The sequence below is a fragment of the Ursus maritimus genome, unplaced genomic scaffold (genome assembly GCF_017311325.1).
Source record: "Ursus maritimus isolate PB19 unplaced genomic scaffold, ASM1731132v1 scaffold_4, whole genome shotgun sequence".
NCBI lineage: Eukaryota > Metazoa > Chordata > Mammalia > Carnivora > Ursidae > Ursus > Ursus maritimus.
In genome coordinates, this window is record NW_024426552.1 from 42,636,185 (window position 1) to 42,650,446 (window position 14,262).

The following is a 14,262-nucleotide window of genomic DNA, read 5'->3' on the forward strand; positions in this document are numbered from 1 at the left end:
TCGTGGATGTGCCTATTCCAAAACTCAAGTCTACAAAAAGGGTCTCTCACAAGGGTCTGCCACAGATGTTAAAGAACTTGAGTATTGACAGCAAAAGCATTCAAAGTTATGTATCTTTCAGGCCCATGGGTTCTATGGGCAGGGTAGGATTTTTTTTTTTTAATTGCCCTTTCCAAATTTCCTTTAGGACAGTGACTTGTACTACTTTATTTATTTTTTATTTTTTATCATTTTTTTTTAGTTGCTGTAATTTCTACATCACTTTCCATATGAATGCTCCAAAGCTCAAATACTTCAATTAAATATTGAGCTGATTTGATCTGCTATTAAAGCAATTTGACTGTCCCAGTGTTTTCGGTCCATCCATGCCGCTGTTCTCAGGAGTTTTAATGTCTTACCAGGACTTTATATACTTTAGGACTTCTCTTCTACTTCAATTCCCTTCTAAGAGCTTGGTGATAAACAGCATTTTATGAAGTGTGATTGTAGTATGTATCAATAGCATTTTGCTAAAGGACAATACATTTTTTATTTTTGCTATACCTGCTTACCATTTGCCTTTCCATCTAGAATGTAAGCTCATTGAGCCAGACACTTCTCTTTGATTCCCAATCGCTTAGAACAATATTTGACACATAGGCATCCTATATATATTCATAACAAATGAAAGAAAAAAAAAACCTCCACAAGAATCAATCTACAAAATGGCTTCCATAATAGCAATCCACTGAAACTTTATTCTCAAAGATAAATAATAATCTTCTTTATGTATGTATTTTTAAAAGCAAATAATCAGGGGTGACTGGGTGGCTCAGTTGGTTAAGCAGCTGCCTTCAGCTCAGGTCATCATCCCAGGGTCCTGGGATCGAGCCCCACATTGGGCTCTCTGCTCAGTGTGAGCCTGCTTCTCCCTCTCCTGCCACTCCCCTTGTTTGTACTCTTTCTCTCTGTCACATAAATAAATAAAATATTTTAAAAAAATAAAAAATAAAAACAAATAAACAATCATCAAAAAACAAGAAAAACTTCCCTTGGTCCTCAGCCCACTTCATGTCTCCAACCACAACTTCATCTCCTTCCCTTACCACTTATTCCTATTATTATCCCTTTGCTTCCATAACACAAATTCCTCTCTTTCTCTCTCAATACCTCTCTCCTACTCCTTTCCTGTTTTTCATCCTCTCTTAACTTCCTGACTCTGGGCAATTTTTAATAGTTTCTTTTCCTCTGCTTGACATCAAGTTGCAAATGCTCTGCTAAACTCTCTCTTTCATTGTGCTTCATTTTCTTGCCTTAACTATTGTGGTCATACCCTAAGTTCCCAGACTGCAGTGTGTCTTGAACTGATGATCATTTCAGTGACTTACTAGACTTACCAAGCTAAACACATTGCATTTAATTTATTGTTGTTTGGGAATACAAAGCAAGATGCAAAATCAGAAATCTGAGCCAATGCCACTTTCAAAGAGATCAAAAAAAAAAAAAAGAATAGAATACATAAAATAATTGAACTATTACAGAAAACAAAATATGTAAAATAAAATGTATAAGCTACACACTAAAAAATACATGGTTAAAAAAGAATTATAAAATAGTGACTAACCATGAAGTAAGAAATGTGGAGATATAAAGAGATGAAAAATAAATGAGAAGAGACTCTTGAACATAGGCATATGGCTAACTAATAGAATTTTCAGAAGAAAAGAGAGAATGAAGAAAAGTAAGTGTTGAGGAAATCATGACAGAACTTTCCAGAATTGAAAAATATATGATTCTCAGATTAACAACAACAACAACAAAAGCACTGATGTTCAAAATAGGATTTTAAAAAATCCATTTTAGAAGTTGGATGTTTTTAAAAATAGATTTTTTTCTTTAATGAAAAAACAAACAAGAAATTTTCAAAGTCAATGCCATTAGTGGCCAAATTCTTCATAGCATTATTAAATACTACCTAAAATTAACAATTAGATTCAGTTAGGCTCTCAGAGAAGCCACTATATACATGTTAAGCTGTCTGCTTCTAATGTCAGCAGCACAGATTCACACCCCTGCTCCACCATTTACCAACTGTGTAGCCATGAGAATATAACTTAAACTCTCGCAGCTTCAGTTGTATCAATTATAAGATGGGGATATTCATAGTATCTACATTAATAAAGTTATTAGGAAGATAAAATTATATATGTGGCACAGTATCACGAGAAAAAAGGTCCATGAGAAGTATTAGCAATTCTTATTTTAAAATGATTTTTATCTATAAAAATTAAGTATACCCTTCATTAACTTTTAGTAACTCATGAATCATATGTAAAGTAGAATATTTATAACTTTCTAAATTTTGTTTTTTTATAATTAAATAACTATATGATGTTTCATCCAATATTAAGTATATAATTTATTCAGATCAGGACCTTCTGAGAGTAAAGGGGGAGGTTATTAATGATTATACCAGAACTATCATGGAATAACTCTGCACTTTCCAAAGAAAGCAAGTTGTGTGATCACTTTATCCACAATAAAACTGGTTTTCAATCATGAATTTTACATAGCTAGATTGAATCCTGTAATCATACAGAAATTGGTGCCTCTGAAATAGAGGAGCAGACCCCATCGGTGCCATATCTACATCTGCCACTAAATTGAATTCATTGAAGAGATAACAATTTATACTCTCTTCACATCCCAAAATATAATGCTATGTCTGCCTAATTCCAGTCCTGCTGAAATNATAGAATTCTTTAACTCAATGGGAACACTTCTCACAAATTCATATTGTATTCTTAATACCTTAAGAACCATTCTATTACCGTAGACTCATTCCTTGTTTGGTGCTAATCTAGAAGCAATATCAAATGCAACAGAAAGTGAATTGAAAACTTCTTTTGAAAAAAGTTACCATACAATTAGAAAGAAACCACGTAAAATCTTTTTCACTAATCATTGAGAATGTACTTCTTTAATGTTTCTAACTCTTCAAATTTGAAATGCTGAGTAAAGCTGAAATTTCAACCTGATAGATTTTTAAAGTAATTTGGACAGTAAATTAACTTTGTTTGAATTCCATTTCCCCAGGATAGAGATACATCAGTTATTTTTTTTAAAAGTCTAAATGATATAAAATTGAACAAGGTATTTTGCTCATTAAACAATGCAAATAAAGATTTGTAAATTTTGGCAAGAATAAATCAATGAAGACAATTTAATTTAATTAACTTTGCTAAAATATAACTTTGGTCCTAGGTCATACTTGACTTTTACAATGATCAACTTACTTAGATTAACATATTGCTGCTTTTTCCTTTCCTTGTAATTAGCAAAGCATAATATTAGTGGATGCATTTTATAAAAATTATCTGCTTAAATAATTCATGAGTATTTAAATAATCAAAAAAATGAAATAGGAAATTTATTCAATAAATATTTTCAGTCTTCTAAAACTCAAAGGAACTACAATATGATGCATGCCTCTTTCCTACAGTGAAGCAAACAAACCCTTTATAACAAACATGATAAACAGAATCACCTGTCCATAGAGGAATGGCCCAGAATGGACCTATACCACAGTAAAACTTACTAAATATGTGTATTGAAAAGACAACTGTGGGGACGCCTGGATGGCTCAATCGGTTAAGCGGCTGCCTTCAGTTCAGGTCATGATCCCAGCGTCCTGGGGTGGAGCCCCACATTGGGCTCCTTGCTCAGCAGGAAGCCTGCTTCTCCCTTTCCCTCTGCCTTCCTCTTCCCCTGCTGTGCTTTCTCTCTGTCTCTTTCTCTGTCAAAGCAATAAATAAAAATATTTAAAAAAAAAAAAAAAGAAAGACAAATGTGTTTTCTCTGGCTATTGGAAAGAAGTAATACTAGAATGCACTGAATGGATATGAATCTCTAACCATGTCAACGATAAAAATTTATAGATGTGAACTGAGAATAAGAGGAGTGAAAGAAGAATTGGACAAATGGGTCTCTTCAGGGGAAATGTTGTCATTCTGAAAGTACCTGGATTTGAGAATAAAGTCTCTTCATGCCCAGTTAGTGAGTAAGGAGTAGAACTTAAAAGGAGCCCCTTGTGGATTCCTCAAACAACATTGGACTGCATATAACTTGAGATGAAAAATGACCTCTATTTTGCAAAACATATAATGTGTTCATTGTGATGGTCAGCTGACATTAATAGTATGGGCTGTTCTTTGTAATAGCTCTTTCTTGTCATCAGTATTAGAGTCCGAGTAAGAGACCGATGGGTCAACCACAGATAGTGTTCCATTTGAAATATTCGTACTTACTGAGAGAATTTAAAAGCTAAGGAGGTGGATGGAAGAAGCAAAAATTTCAGAAGGAAAATCTTGATGTGGTATATGGCAGGGACTGGGAATGGGAACATGCTCATAAAATTCATTTTGTTCTTTCTAGACACAGGTAGATTTATATTTCCTACCTTCTTTTGCAATTAAATGTGTCCAAAGAGAAGTTCCAGTCAATAGTGTATGAGTAGAAGTGGGAAAACCACGTCTAAGTCAGACCCTAAAAAACAGATATACAGTAGTGCATCCTCTTTACATTTCCAACACCTTTATACAGAACAGTGGCATATGCTAAAAATGGTAGAACCACAAGATGGAAATGACTGAGTCTCTGTCTCATGACTTGGAAGAGGAAAGCCACATGCCAAACAAAAACTCTCATTTGGGCCTTTACAAGAATGACAAATTAATTTCTATGATGTTCAAGACATTGTTTATGTTCAGGTTTATTTACTACTGCACAATGGTCACCTGAATAATACAAAAGTTGTGTTTGGAAAGTGGAGTGCTTCAACTGATTTTACTCACCCCTCTTCTTCTTTGAAAATAAGCTATTGGATTTGACCATTAAGTAGTCATAAAAGAAGAGTTCAGGAATTAAATACTGGTATTGGGTGCAGGGAGGATTTTTTTTTTTCCCAAAAAGTTCTATAGTCTGGAAATATAACTAAGAATTTAACCATACAGGAAGGCAAGAATAATAAAAAACCTTGATTTGTCTTTATTTTTAGAATAAAGACAGCTTGAAAGCATTTATAGTCCATGGAAATGAACAAATATAGAGGGAAAAAGTTATGTTATACGAGAAGGAAGGATAAAATTGATTAAGCAATGAATTGGGTTATGCAAAATTGGTAGCTCTGGCATGGTAGGAGAAATGTTAGACATAGAAAAGAAGTAAAGATGAGTAAAAATACATATACATATTCATATACAAATATATATACACGTATAATGTAGGAAGTGAAGATATGGCTGGAGATTCTTGGAGATATATGAGGCTTGAGGAATACACAATACAGAGTATAAAAAGAGGCGTGCCTGTGTGGCTCAGTTGGTTAAGAGTCTGTCTTCAGCTCAAGTCATGCTCCTGGGGTCCTGGGATCAAGCCCCGCATCAGGCTCCCAGCTCAGTAAGGAGTCTGCTTCCCCACTGCCCCTCCCACTACTCATGATCTCTCTCTCTCTCTCTCTCTCTCACCCTTTCTCTCTCAAATAAATAAATAAAGTCTTTTTTAAAAAAGAGTATAAAGAGAGCAGAATAGGAAAAGCTCAACATATTCAATGCACTAAACAAAACTGCAAAACATAACTTTGCAATGCAATGGACATTTTTGAGTTAAAAAATGTAATAAGCTATCATGGTTTTGTTTTTAAAATAAATTTATACTCTAGTGTGTATTAGTCTTCTGCCAAATACCATACATTATATCATCAAAGAAGCAAAATCGCAGTCAAAAATGGCAGATTATATTAGCATACATTTTATGTCAAATATATTTCACTGCATTCTAATTCTTTGAAAATTCATAATGTATATATAGATTATACTATAGCTCTCAGTTAACCAAACTAATTCCAATTTACTATTCTGTGTGAACAAGAGTTTACTGTGCATTAAAATGCATAACTAATCTGATTCAATGGTCTATGAAAATGTCAATTATTTTCGGAACAAGCTTGAGGAATGTAGACTGAGGAATGTAGTTGCCTCAAGGACTTTATAATTGTAGACATATTCTGGAAAATGTACTTGTAAATTCATAGTTCAAAATTGCTCATGTTTTTAAGACTCATACTGATGCACCTAGAGAGTAAGAATGAGTGGATAGTTTTCAAGAATTAGATCAAATACCTTAGTACTTGCAATATACCCTAAAGGCAAATATTTTCATCATAATGCTCCTAAACTCACAACATAATTTTTTATTTCCTGTCTATCATTTCCTTTCCTGTAGAATTGTTTTGGAAATAGAATTTTTCTTATACATAACCTCTGTAATCATGGCATTAGTCATTGTATATGCCCTTAATAAAATATTTTAAAATTATCCAATAAATCTTTTCTCAAATGTATATATGTGTTGCTGTTTTCTAAATCTCTCAAAATAATCTAGAAAATTAATTACTTAATAATTTAAAATACGTATACAGAACAGCATATAGAATTTGTCAAGTAGATTATGTCTTATCACACATATTTTTATTTTAGAACTATGAAGCTGTGATTCCTTTCTAGTTAGTTTTGTATAACTTCCAGGAAAATTGCAAATTTCCCCTTGGTTATCTCTGAGGCATATAACCTATTATTCTAAAAATGAAGTTGTAAAGATATTGAATTAAAATGCCAATTCTTCAAGTATGGGTAAGGTTTTTGGGTATCGGGATATTTCTCTAGCTATGACTACATATTGGAAAATGTTTTAAAAGAGAACAAACGTGTTTTGAAAGTATATGAATCTGAGCAGCAGTACCTCCAACGGAGTGTGTTCCCCTAGAGAAATATGTCAGGGGCATGCTTCTCCCAAACTGTTCTCTTTGTTATATGAAATAGAGATTTCCCCACCAAAATACTGTCTTTCTCTAATCTAAACAATTAGAATGATCTGCCTTTTCCCTCAAACGAACAGCACAAATGCTTGACAACAGCATGTGTGAATTTGAATCAACGACTCAAGAAAATGCCTCAGCAGTTGTCCTAAACAAACTTTCCAAAGTCCTATAACACTCTATTAATTGCATAAAGATAGTTATCTTCTCCGGGCGCCTGGGTGGCTCAGTCAGTTAAGCATCTGCTTTCTACTCAGGTCATGATCTCGGGATCCTGGGATGGAGCCCCCACATAGGGCTCCCTGCTCAGTGGGGAGCCTGCTTCTCCCTCTCCCTCTGCACCGCCCCACCTGCCCCCACTTGTGCTCTCTCTCTCTCAAATAAATAAATAAAATCTTAAAAAAAAATTAGTTGTCTTCTCTTCATCTTAAACAATCAAGAGACTACTGGTGTATAGCCATTTGAACAGAAACACCTTTTAAGCTAATATGGAAGAGGTTAGGAGACTAAGGATTTTTAATGGTAAAACACAGAACTGCTTCAATATAGCTACAACATTCTCCTGCCTAGCATAGACAAGGCACATGGGTCAACTTCCTTCAGAACCTTACATCACTGTGTGCACACTTTACATCCATTTAAAAAATCGTGTAAATATAACCTGAAAAGCCCTGTATATTATCATAAAATACATTAAGTATCATATTATGAACAGTTACTAGGTTCTAGAATCAACAGACATAAATCCTGTTTCTGGTTTTTGATAATTATGTAACTTATCTTCAGCTTCCTATTAGTAAATTGCAGTACTCATATAAAATAAGACATAAATGAATGTTTAACCTCCTACAATATGTTAGTTGCAGATATTACAACAGGGTTTACATATTAGCCAATTTACCTATCCCAATTGCTTCGTTTGATGAAAATTAAATAGGAAATATTTATAACAATATGCAAATGTGTTTATTTGAATGACCAGACCTTTAAAAAGATAAGGATCTCCTCCTGTACTGTAACTTAATTTGCTCTAACTATAATTTGGTAACTTAGAAGAGCTAATCAGATAGCTAGAAAATGTATGTGTCTGTGTATATTAAAACATCTTCCTTTACCAAAGTCCCCTACTTATTTTTACTTAATGGTTATCAGGCAAAATTTTAAAAATAGATTGTAAAACTTCTAACATATTTCATGCATTTTCTAAAACATTATATTTTTTTCATTTGTTCAGTTGAGTATCTACTATACTTCAATCAAGGTCTACTCCTAAAAGAGAAGAGAAACATAAAGCATTTATCTGGAAAATTTAATCCCAGAAGAATTTGACTACACTATTCAATAATGTATTCTATTTTTTCCCCCATCATCTCTGTCCTCCTCTATCCTCTTAGCAATGTCCACATGTAACACACCTCTGTGGATACACCAATATCCAGTTTTAAGACAATTCTGTTTAAGCATAATGCAAAAGGAAGCCTCATACACACCAACCCTGTGCTTTTAATTTAAGTTCACTCCCTCAATCTAAAGGCTGGTAAATTAGCTTTGACTCAAGGCTCCTAAGCACCTATCACAATGGACGTCACACTGCCCTGTGGGTCTCGCTCCAGCCATATCCAGTCTGTGCTTCACTCAGTCCCTGGCTCCAGTTCCTGGTTCAGCTCCCAGTTGCAGTACTCCACACTCCCTTTATTCCATCATTCATTCCTGTTCATTGCAATTTTATACCACTTTCCCACCCTGTTGACAATCTGGTAGTTCTGCCCAGTAGACCAATCACTCTCCAGATACAAAGCTAATGTACCTCAATTACTTCCCACTAGGCTTTCTCTCTCAATGCCTTAGTTTTGTCTCGATATTCCACTTTTGTCTCTGGATCTGTTTTTAACAAATGGATTCATCAGAAATTACTTTCTCTTCACATTTTGCTCCCCGTGATGATAAACTGGACTTGCCTCAGCTGTGCCCTGCCTTATTTCACATTGTCCATCCCAGTTCCAGCGATGGCTTTCTTTTCTCCGCCTTAGACTTCATGTTCCATCTCCTTTGCCTGTCCTAAAGCTGCTGGCTTTTCTCCTTTTTATTATCTAGTGCTGCTGATGACCCATCATAGCTGTGCCACCTTCTTTAGCTTTAGTTTTGAGAGAAATTCTTTCTGATTTACAATTTATATTTACATTTATTTTGATTTGTGTAGATACTGCAATTGAGTCCTTCCTTAATATTTTAATTACTTTCATAAAGAATGTATATTGGAATAAAATACTCTAAAAATCAATGTAATCCAATCTCATAAACTAATGTAATGTAATGTATCTTCAACACAACTCGTTTCACGGTCGTGCAACTGGGCAGGAGCACAGACACACCATGATGAGGATTCCATGTTTGGTTTAATGCTATGCTGTCACTATCTTGAAATTCATTTTTTTAAAAGCTTTAATGCATTTATTTGAGAGAGAAAGAGCACAAGCAGGGGAAGGGGCAGAGAGAGAAGTAGACTCCCCACTGAGCAGGGAGCCCCATGTGGGGTTTGATCCCAGGCCCCCAAGATCATGACCTGAGCCGAAGAGAGATGCTTAACCTACTGAGCCACCTAGGCACTCCACTGTCTTGAAATTCTTAATAATTTCATGTTTAAACTTGTGTTTTGAAGTGAATTCCAGTGGAACAAAGGACAATGCACATAAGTAGAGAGGTTACTTGTAATACGCATGTCTGCTGTTCTTTGTCACCCTATTCCCGTATAATATCTGAGGTCCCCATAGCACAGAATTCCTCTGGAATCATGACACATGGGACTTCAGTGAGTCTCAGAGTGACTAAAAGATAAGCCTGCTTCGTCTATAACCCAGAGAGGCCACACTTTTCATCTGAACCAGAATTTGCTCCAAATACAGAAAAGCAAAGGCAGGTTAAGGAACACTGATGACAGAGGAATCCTTTCTTACTTGTATAGTTATTTCTCCCTATTAGCCAGCTACTTATGCCAACGATGATCACACAGAAGGAAAGGGGAAGATGGACAACCCATAGTTCCTTTGCTTGTCAGTTCTTCCTTACTTTCCAGTAAGCTGCAGGTAGAGGTCCTAAGTAAAATCTGCATATATCAAGGAGTGAAATGAAAACAGTTTAGTGCAGCCTTTTCACTATTGTGGTAGAATGAAGTACATAGGCACGTACAAGGTATGATACATAAATGGTGTAATTTCAGAAATTCCGCGTATGAATTCGATGTTCTAAAATTTGCATTTAAAACTAGACAACTAGACTTGCACACTATAAAGATCGATGGTAAAATCCATACTAATGACATATATATATATATTTTTTTTTTTTTTTTTTTTCTTACTTGGAAATTAAGTAAAAGCACAAGATAGGTCAAGGGAAAGACTATGGAAGAAATTGTAAAGTTTCAAATTGTACCTTTAATGGAATTTTTTCCTTCTTTTTAAGCAAATGACCCTCTGTTTTCATTTTGCACTGGATCTCTCGAACAATGCTGCCAGCCCTGATCCTTAGTAACACGTTTGAATGTGCTACTCAGTCTGCAGCTGATTAATCTTCTTGTATTTTTAGTGGTCACAATATATTGATTACAAGAGTAAGTTTATTTTGCTTCTTCTCTGGGGATGTCCACAGTTGACAAACATATACTTGTTGGTTTCTATCCTCTCTTTTATTTTCATCTTCCTTCCCCCTCCCCCAGTAGACTACTATATAAAGCTTAGCAGTGTTTCTCCTTGATCAATGAGATGTCTCCCTTTTCCAACAACATTTTCTATAGCAGACTCTGTTCCCCAGGGACTTAAATACATTGATGTTTCTATTCTGCTATTTTTCTTCATTTAGTATCTCATCCTTAGAGAGCACAAGAGGATAAATAGATTGTTTATCCAGGTGTGGTATGACTGTTGTTACACATACAACATGCTGACTCTCTGTACCCTTCCTATACTCACTGGGATAAAGTAAAAAAATATCCCAGTATATGTTTCTCTGCTGTTTCTTTCCAAGTGTTTATTGCTGTCTTTTCCTCTATCTATATAAATAATCTCACAGATACCTGTAGGTTTAGAGTAAAAATTAGGTTCTAGAATGGACTTCTTATCAGGTGGCCTTGGCTTCACCTTTCTGATCCTGGGAAGATCCATGCTGTATAAGTCTTGTCCTTGGGATATGACTTTTAAAATGAAATTAATTTTCCCCACTATTCTCCACTTAAATTTCAGCATTTCACATGGCAATTGTAAGATGTTTTGAAAGGTTTTTTAACATGCATCATCTGGTATCTGCAGTTTGTCTGTTACTGCATTTATATTAGAGTAGTATTTGAAACATTTGTTTAAAACTTAACATGTTGTGCCTTATGGATACATAAAAATAAGTTAAGAAAGGAAAGAATATTAAATAGCAAATAAAATTTTCTAAAAGCATTATAAAACTTTTTTTGGTCTTATTAACCAAAAGATAAAATTAGTTTCTGAAATGTGTATATTTCTCAATTATATTAAATTTTTAGAGTGACCTCTACAGTATATAGTAGATCATGCAGTTAACCCCAAAGAGACAGTGAAATAAACTTACATAATATTTTAAAAATTTAAAAAGTAGAAAAATATACCTATTGAGTAAAATAAAATTGTGTAACTGGTATTTCCTCAGAATGTATGATTTTTTTCCAATTATTTTAATAGTTGAATTTTATATCACACTATAAAAGACAGAGTACTGTGGCAGGTTCTAAGAGAAGGTTATAGATAACCAGCCTAGCTAGGCTGTAATCCAAGTTCCACCACTTTGAGTGCAGTAAGAATTAAGCAGAGTATTGAATTCGCTGTGCCTCAGCTTCCTCATCAGAATATAGGATACTAGAACTGATCTCATAGGTAGCTTACATTTTCTAAGCTGGGCTATGTTAGCTGGGCTAACATTTCTGAAGTGCTTAGAACAATTACAGGTATATAGGAATTGTTAGATGTGTTCGGGTTTGTAAAATTTAAGATTAATGTACTTTATGGTACTAATAATACTTTTTATGCCTAAATATATCATCAGAAACCGGTAAATAGAAATAACTCCAAAAACTGGTGAGCCTATGAGAAAATGGCATTCAGATACTGTTTCTGGTGATGTCAAGATTTTATATTTGTGAACTCATTTTTCCATAGAATTTTAGCACCTGCCTAAATGCACAATGTAGGCACAATATATGTAAATTTAATGTTTTGCAAGCACACAAAAAGTTAATTTCAATTTTAATTCAATTACCTAAATATTTGCAATATAAAGAAACAGAATGCCAAAGAAGCCTTTAGAAAAGGTAGCTGAACCATGAGTCATAAGGCTGATACATGTTGCACCTAATAATATTAAAATATAAGCCAGTCCAGTATTGACTTATTGCTAAACTGTTTGCCTAGTTATGCTGATTTCTAGATAGTTTTGTCATAACCAAAGACTGACCCAGCTGATCAAGGGAATATTCTGAAACTGATTTCCAAATCCATATAAAATCATATACCATCAAATTGATTTTGTTTGCTTGGTTGTTTTTTTTTTAAGATTTTTAAAATTTGTTTATTTATTTATTTGCCAGAAAGAGAGATTACACAAGCAAGGGGAGTGGCAGGCAGAGGAAGAAGCAGGCTCCCTGCTGAGCAAGGAGTCCAATGCAGGACTACTGGGATCATGACCTGAGCCAAAGGCAGATGCTTAACTCACTGAGCCACCCGGGCATCCCTGGTTTTGTTTTCGTTTTTATGCAAAAGTAACTAAACCTATAGAGTAAATAAAGGGGTCCATTTTTAAATTAATAATTTTGCGTATTGCTAAATAATATTGCCAAGATAAATTGAATACATATATAGTTTTAGAATTTTTTTAGTAGAGAAATCAGATGGGGAATTGGAAAAATTTCCTTCACTACTGAAGTCCTAACATAGAGACTTTTGCTGGACATTCTGAAGTCTAGACATTCTGAACAATTTTTCAAACTTGACTATAATTTTATGTCCCAATTCTTTTACATAAGCTGTTTCAGATTGTCTTCTGTTCAAAATCCAGATTAAAGCTTAATTCAAATGTTGTCTCTTGTCTGAAGTCATGATGATCCTATTTTCAAAATGAATCTTTCTCTGAGTTGTATTGCCTCTTCAATTTTTCAGTTTTTTTCTGCGAACGTTTTGTCTTATGTCAGAAGGACTTTCCTATGACAGAGGTAAAAATTTATTCTTCAATCTTTGGAATTATAGAAGAAAATATAAGGGCCCTAAATATATTCTAATTTTTTCCTCAAATACTGTAGATTTTTTTAAATCTATGTTTTGATACTTGTTGAAATTAAGAACTCATTTTAATGTTTCTATAAATAAGTTAAGAATTGTCCCAATTTTAAAAAAAGAATTATTCCCATTTTACTAATTAAATATTCCATCATTTTCCTCAATTTGAAAGCCACTATTACTACATACTAAATGTTCATCTACTCGTGTGTTTATGTCTTGATTTTCTGTAATGCTGCACTGCTTGATTTGTCCTTCAGTTCTGATACTGTTTTCATTACAATACTTGAAAATTTTTTTGATAGCTGGGAGGAAAAGTTCAAGTACTTTCACTCTTTCCAGCCTTGCATTATCTTCTCTCTAAAATTAGTCTGGCATATACTTGCTGACAATCATACTTCTATCTACAGATGTAAGAAGTATTCAAGACTCTGTTAAATTTCCAAAAAAGAAACTGTTGCAACTTGGATTGGGAGAGTAACAACTTTATAGACTAACATGGATCACAACTGGTATCTTTAAAAGTTTTGTATCTTTTAAATTGGTTTATATTTCTATTCACTTAGAACTACTTTTATTTCTTTCAATGTGCTTTACAATTTTACCCATAAAGGTCCTATGCATTTCTTATTGGGTATATTGCTAGACATTCCATAATTTTTTCTCAATTGTTTTGGGATCTCTATTCTATTACATTTTCTAATTGGTTACTCTTGTAGTGTAGGAACACTATTGATTTTCTTATTTTGATCTTGTTTCTGGCCACCCCACTAGACCATCTTAAATCACATTGTTAGCTGAGTATATTGAGTTTTCTATGGAAACAAGCACATCATCTGAAAATAATTATAATTTTAACTTTCTCTTTCCAATATTTACACTTCACATGTCTTTTCCTTTCCTTAAAGTATCTGTGAGGAACTCCACTATCATCTTGAATGTTAGTAAAAACAGTTGCATCTTTTTCTTACTCCTGACTTTAATTAGAATGATTCTATTTGACAAATACACTTAATGTAAATTTCAGCTATGTATGTTTTCTCAAAATTGTGGAAGTTTATTTATATTCTTTCTTTCTTCTTTCTTTCTTTCTTTCTTTCTTTCTTTCTTTCTTTCTTTCTT